This window comes from Phacochoerus africanus, chromosome 6 (assembly GCF_016906955.1).
Source record: "Phacochoerus africanus isolate WHEZ1 chromosome 6, ROS_Pafr_v1, whole genome shotgun sequence".
Taxonomy (NCBI): domain Eukaryota; kingdom Metazoa; phylum Chordata; class Mammalia; order Artiodactyla; family Suidae; genus Phacochoerus; species Phacochoerus africanus.
The window spans coordinates 98,028,321-98,035,746 of record NC_062549.1 but is presented as its reverse complement, the minus strand read 5'-3'; positions in this window follow the sequence as shown (position 1 = coordinate 98,035,746).

The following is a 7,426-nucleotide window of genomic DNA, read 5'->3' as shown; positions in this document are numbered from 1 at the left end:
ATGATCCAGCTCTGACAGTCTAGCCAAGGCCGATGAGGAGATCTAGCACAAAGTTTGCCAGTTAGAGGAGTCTCGTATTGAGCAAAAATGGCCAGTCCTAGTTCCCACAGGCTCAGTCACTGGCTGGGGCTGCCTGGTTGGAATGGTCTCAACTTGAACATAATAGTGAATCCTGAAGATGGTGCATCTGGGAGCTGGGAGATCTTGGCACGCGTGGCAACTGAACAGACACACTTTCTCAATGGGAATCCAAGTGAGGCTCCTCCTTGGCTGCTGCCGTCCACTCCTTGCTCATGTGGATTCACTTTTCCATGTATATTGAGCAAGTGTTCCCTGGACCTCTTCTCCTCAGGAGAAACTTAGGGAGGTTAGTGGGAAAAAGTAGAGCCCCATTGCTGCAGTTAGTCTCAGGGCTGCACCTGGTACTCATGGTTTCCTTCCTTTACTCTGAATCCCCTGGACCCTCAGCCATCACCTCTACTGGTCTTGGTGGCTTACCCGGTGGTGTGGCCCAAACCCTCATTTCTGAGGGGTCTGAGGTACCTTCTCGGGTCAGGATTGCAACACTTGTCCATTCGTGATCACAACTAGCCAAAGGAGTACCAAGAGATGCCCGGAGGATCACCGCACCTATTCCTCCCTGCCCCAGCTGGGTAACAGCCGTCCTGACCTTCCCCGATCAAGGTCAATTATCTCTGACAGCATGGTCATTTCTCCTCTTGCCTGCTGCTCCCTGTATACAAGGAATCAAAATGCCCAGGTGGCAGCCATAGCATGAAAGTCAATGCTACCTCTGTGGAAAGAATATGCCCCTTTGGGGATTAGAACTTCAAACCCGGCAGAGCCCAGGGTAGAAGGAGCAGGAAGCACAAAGTCCCCACTGCAATCATTGAGAGCGATGGTAAGTGGGTGCTCTTGTCTGAATGTTTGCGTTCCTCCAAAATTCACAGGTTGAAATCCTAATACACACTGTGATGATGTTAGGAGGTGGGGGCCTTTGGGAGGTGATTAGGTCGTGATGGTGGAGCCCTCATGAATGAGAATCGTGTCCTTATTAAAGAGGTCCAAGAGAGACCCCTCCCTGCTCTGCCATGTGAGGACACAGTGAAAAGACAGACCTCTATTGATGAACCAGGAAGCCCTTGCCAAATGGCAAGATCCTGGATTTCCCAGCATCCAGAACCATGAAAAACCAATGCTTGTTGTTTATTGACTCCCCATTCTGTAACATTTTGTTATAGCAGCATGAGCTGACTAAAACTGTGGGGCTAGTCCTTTTCTGCTCTGGCCCCACTCAGAGCTGGCAGTCTTAAGTGTCACCGAGTATTCCTAGTGTGGAAAGTACTGCTTTCACAACCTGAAGAGGCCCCACAAGTCTGTGACCCCTTCTTTGTGGTAGGGATGGAAGATGGAGTAATTTGTCCTTTTTTATTATTATTATTTTTGGTCTTTTTAGGGCTGCACCTGTGGCATATGGAGATTCCCAGGCTAGGCATCCAGGTGGAGCTACAGCTGCTGGCCTACACCACAGCCACAGCAACGTCAGATCCAAGCTGTGTCTGCAAGCTACACCACAGCTTATGGCAACATCAGATCCTTAACCCACTGAGTGAGGCCAAGGATCGAACCCACCACCTCAAGGTTTCTAGCTGGATTTGTTTCCACTATGCCATGACGGGAACTCCATTGTCTTTTACTTTGGAAGGGATGTCCTGGCATATCTCTTAAACACCAGACTCTTAAGAACTGTACTGATGTGATAGGCCCCTGAATTTTTGTAGGGATTATCTTCCATGCTCTGGAGTATGTGTGTCTTACTAAGGCTTTTAGTGTGCCATCCTGACTGATCAGCATGGTGTCATCATTGTAATGGACCAAAGGGATATTCTGCAGGATGTCCCAACAGTCCAGATTGCTTCTGACAAGACAGGGTGGATCCAGAGGAAGCTGGACTTCGTCTAGGAATCTATTTATTACCTGGCTCTCCTATGCTCCCACTCCAAGAAGCGGGTGAGTATAACACTTTGGGTCTCGAGGTACCAATGTCAACTTAGATCCTGCGTCCAATAGTCCTCAAAACACCCATGTGTTCTCTCCTCTATTTGCCTGAGTAAACAGTCACAAGTCCCTTTTTGGAAACTCTGGGGAATCATTACAGTATACTTACCATGGTATTGCTAGGCTTAGAGGCACAGCTACCTCTTTTTTTTCTTTGCCTTTTTTTAGGGCCGCACCTGTGGCAAGTGGAGGTTCCCAGGCTAGGGGTCCAATCAGAGCTACAGCTACCGGCCTACACCACAGCCACAGCAACACCAGATCCAAATCACGTCTGCGACCTACACCACAGCCACAGCAACACCAGATCCAAATCACGTCTGCGACCTACACCACAGCTCACAGCAACACCAGATCCTTAACCCACTGAGCAAGGCCGAAGATTGAACCCTCAACCTCATGGTTCCTAGTCAGATTCTTTTCTGCTGTGCCACAACAGGAACTCCACCGCCACCTCTTTAATCACTGAATTTTGGGTCTGAAAACTGAGTTTGGGGAACTAAATAAGGGATCATGCTTTTTTTTTTTTTTTGTTTGTTTGTTTTACTGAGATCTCCATCCTTAGGCTTCTGCTCATCTATTTTTGCTTTCTTCTTCTTTTTTTTTTTTTTTTTCCCCTTTTTGGCCACCCTGCAGCATATGGAGTTCCTGGACCAGGGACCAGATACGAGCCACAGTCTCAGCCTAAGCCACAGCTGTGACAATGCTAGATCCTTAACCCACTGTGCCAGGCCAGGGATTGAACCTGTGTTCCCCACACTCCCAAGATGCTGCCAATCCCGTTGCACCACAGCAGGAACTCCTGTTTTTGCTTTCTTTTGATTACATATCTTCAGCAATACCCTTGTTTTGACTGCCCATCATTTTGCCCCTAGGAATACTACATTCTATTACCCATTGACAAATCTTTGTGTCAAGCTCCTGGGCCTTCACTCTGAACCTGCCAGTCATTAGCATGATGGTAACCCCCAGGTTTCTGGCAGTGAAGTGCCACTACTTGGCCTCTGTTGCTTTAGGACTCCATTATTCCTGTTGCTGTAAGAGAGCCTAGCTGTGTCAGCATCTCCTGTGGCTCTGGCTTGCAGAAGAAAGCCAACACTGAGCTCCTTGGTGATGCTGGTACTCCTCTCACCAGCATATTCCTGATGGCACTGGCGAATGAGGTTGTTCCTTGTATAGAACCCCCTTTGTTAGGGTACTTGGCCTCTTACAATTGATGATAACATGAATTCACTGAGCAATGGGCAATTCAGGCAATCAAATTCATTCAGCAAAGTTTATTGTCTCTTCCAAGTTCCTAGGAGCCACTGGGGAACGTCCTTTGAGGAAGTTAAATTCTATCTCAGGAGAGGGAATCCCATTCAATAAGCTCTTTCTTATTCACTGTTATATTTCACCCTTTTATTAACCACCATCAAAATCCAATCCCTAAAAAATGGGGAAAAAATCCTATCCCATAAACCAGTTCCCACTGTGGCACAGGGGGTTAAGGATTGCAGTTTTCTCTGTGGCTGAACAAGTTTGATCCCAGGCCTGGCACAGTGGGTTAAGGATCTGGCATTGCCATAGCTGCAGCTCAGATTTGATCCCTGGCCTGGGAACTGTCATACACTACAGGTGCAGCCTTTAAAAAAAAAAAAAAAAAAATCCAATCCCATAGATACTTCCCAGCTCTTATCAGTTCATATTGGTCAGTTCCTACAGCTCCTTTGGGCTATGTTCCTTTTCTTCCCTCATCAGGATCAGCGTGTTCTTACTGGACTATGCTGTAACTTAACCCTAATTAAGATCCTGGCAGTCAGGAGTTCCCGTCATGGCACGGTGGTTAACGAATTCGACTAGGAACCATGAGGTTTCAGGTTCGATCCCTGGCCTTGCTTAGTGGGTTAAGGATCTGGCGTTGCCATGAGCTGTGGTGTAGGTCGCAGATGTGGCTTGGATCCCATGTTGCTGTGGCTGTGGCATAGGCCAGTGGCTACAGCTCTGATTCGACCCCTAGCCTGGGAACCTCCATATGCTGCGGGAGCGGCTCAAGAAATGGCAAAAAGACCCCCCCCCAAAAAAAATCCTGGCAGTCAGAAGAGGTAGAGACAAATTCTGAGAGAGGGAGGCCTCTGCATCGTCTTGCCACATGGAGTGAGTGCTAGCATCTAATAGGGAAGAGTGGGTGTCTCTTCTGCGGAGTTCAGAAGATTTTAGGGAGGCAAAATCTTTGGGGGCACCACCTGGATACCTCCATTCCACGTGTCGGGGTCCTGGTTTTTCCTGTCTGGGATCCTGACCTTGATTACAGATCTGCTTCCTGGAACTCACAAGTCCTAAGTTCTGTCTTCAGATTTTTTTTTTTTTTTCTCCCACTGCTGTAGATAAGGGCCTCTTTGTAACCCATCAAAGAGGCTCTCTGGCCTTCACAGTCAATTTTCAATGTTTGGTAACTGCTCTCAGCTTTTCATTATCTCTTGGCAGGACTCAACGCAACTTAGTAACAGTCAGCCAATTCCATTGTCCTTGTATCCACTGCTATCCCTCCCATTACCACATAAGCCTGAATTGTTGAACCATAGAAACATTTTCCCACTTCATCATCAGTGCAAGTTTTAGCAACTGGGCCATCATTTTGTTCCAGAGACCATCTGTACCCCACATACTGTCCAGGAGGGGTTCTAATTGCCAGCCAGGTGGTGAGTAAAGCAGTTCCCAAGCCCCATCTTTACTGCCTGCTTTTTCGGGCCACTCCTGGAACCAGCTGAGTCAGTTCAGGTGGTCTAGCAAGCAGATGCTGAGACAAAATTAGGAGTGCAAAGATGTGTGGGGTGGTAATGCCTGTGAAAGTTAAAGGGGACGGAAGCAGGGATGGGTGGGTAAAACCTTTGGGTAGTGATACAGACTGGCTACCTGTGAATGAAAAGGATGTAGAAAGGAAAACTGGGCAAGGAGAAACTCCCGTCATGATGCAGATCCTCCCAAGGTGTAGTCGACCCAGTTGAAAGCTAGAGCGCAAAGAGTGTCCTGTAGAGGAATCTAGCGGTGGGCAGAAGTGGCCAAGTCCTAATACATGCCTGGCGCCCAGGCTGGGGGCTGCTCAGGGAGAGCAGGGCCTTAGCTCTAATACTGTAACAGATCCCAAAGGTGATGGAGCTGGAGGTTGGAAGCTAACAGCAGTAGGGGAGCCGAATGGCAGATTCTTTTTTTATTATTATTATTAGGGCCACACCCACGGCATATGGAGGTTCCCAGGCTAGGGGGTTTAGGGGTTGAATTGGAGCTATAGCTGCTGGTCTCCACCACAGCTCACAGCAGATCCTTTAACCCACTCTGCAAGGCCAGGGATTGAACCTGTGTCCTCATGGTTACTGGTCAGATTCGTTTCTGCTGAGGCATGACGGGAATTCCTGGCAGATTCTTTCTTAAAGGGAGATCTGAGTTACATCGCTCCATGGCTGCCATATCAGGTATTTCATCTTTGAGTCCAGTGCTATATCCATATATCACCTTACCTCTGTATTTGAGACATGTATTTTGAAACAATATTCAGATAAAGAACCTAAGTCCATCAGAGAGGGACTCTGCTGAAATTCTTTGCCACCGTGGACTGTGAGAGAATGTGGGGCTTCGGGATTGTGTGCACAGGTGTAAGCTGCCTAGCTTCTGCCTTCTTTACCAGGACGAAAGGAAGGTGGGATGGGAGGTGGAATCAGCTGTTGTTTGGGAGTGTGGAGGAAAGCTGGCTCTCTCCTCGGAATGGCATTTTATCAACTCGAGGAAAAAAATTATGCAGAAGGAATCCATTTTTTTTTTTTAATTTCCATTGGAATTGGAAGTATGTGGCCTGCTTGCTCTTTTTCCCTTTTAAATGATACTCATATTTTGAATGCACTGGAGACTGAACATACTGGAATTTAATTGCTCAGGGCATTAGAGGTGGGGCAGCTGGGACCAGTAAAATGGTTAGGGGGTATGGGGCCACCTGAGGAGCTTGAAGATGAGTCTTCCTTTTGTCAGGGAGTAACTGATTAGGCCGAAAATGTTGCTTGGAATCATTGTCCCAAACAGTTACCTTGTTATAGATCAGATATGGTTACACTTGCTCATGTTTCTAGATGATGATAAGAGGAGCTGGAAGACAGATATGACTTTCCCCTGCTGAAAGAAGCCCAAAGGAAAACATATAATTATGGAATCTGGAATCAGCTTAATTTCTCAGAGGAAACTGGATCCCAGAGATTTTAAGAAACTTGGCTGGAATTACAGCTTTCGCAGAAGTAATGAGAATATAGGTTTCTTGACTCCTGACTCAGTGATGTCCACTCATAAAATCTCTGTGGAAAGAATAGAGGACGTGGATCAGAAAAAGTGAAATAGAGAGTTCCTGCTGTGGCTCAGTGGGTTAAGAAACTGACATAGTGTCTATAAGGATGCGGGTTCGATCCCTGGCCTCACTCAGTGGGTTAAGGATCCGGCATAGCTGTGAGCTGTGGTGTAGGTAGGTCGCAGATGTGGTTTGGATCCGGTGTTGCTGTAGTTGTGGCGTAGACTGGCAGTGTGGCTCCGATTGGACCCCTAGCCTGAGAACTTCCATATGCCACAGGTGAGGCCATAAAAAAAAAAAAAGTGAAATATCTTTTGGGGACTCTTGGAGATCCTGAAACCAAAGATTGGAAGAATATATCAAGTGAGTATATAAAGTAACCATTTCTCATTATCTTCCCTAACAACATCCATAAGAGAAATTTTACTCAACCAGGAAAAGCCCCAAGCATTAGCATAATTACATGTTGTTATTGCTGTTGAAGGGCAAAGTGTTTGTAATGGAATCTGTAAAGAACCGGTGAGTAATGTGCCAAAGGTCATTATGGTGAGTAGCTCTTAAGAATGGGACTTGAGGAGTTCCTGTCTTGGTGCAATGGGAACGAATCTGACTAGGAACTATGAGGTTTCAGTTTCAATCCCTGGCCTTGCTCAGTGGGTTAAGGATCCGGCGTTGCCGGGAGCTGTGGTGTAGGTCGCAGACATGGCTTGGATCTGGCGTTGCTGTGGCTGTGGCATGGGCTGGTGGCTACAGCTCCGATTTGACCCCTAGCCTGAGAACCTCCAAATGCTACAGGTGCAGCCCTAAAAAGACAAAAAAAAAAAAAAAGAATGGGACTTGAACACATGGGTTGGGACTCGAACCCAGCCAAAACCCAGATTGAGACTTGATCCTGATCTAGGAGAGACAGCAGTGAGGAATGGCTCAAAGTGAGACCTTAATTTTCTGTTCAGGAATTGAACCTGGGCAGCCTCAGTGAACACCAGGAATCCTAACCACTAGAGCAGCTAGAGGCTAAAAGTAGAATTGCCCTGATTTTTGCCCCCTGTTGAAAGCAAGAAT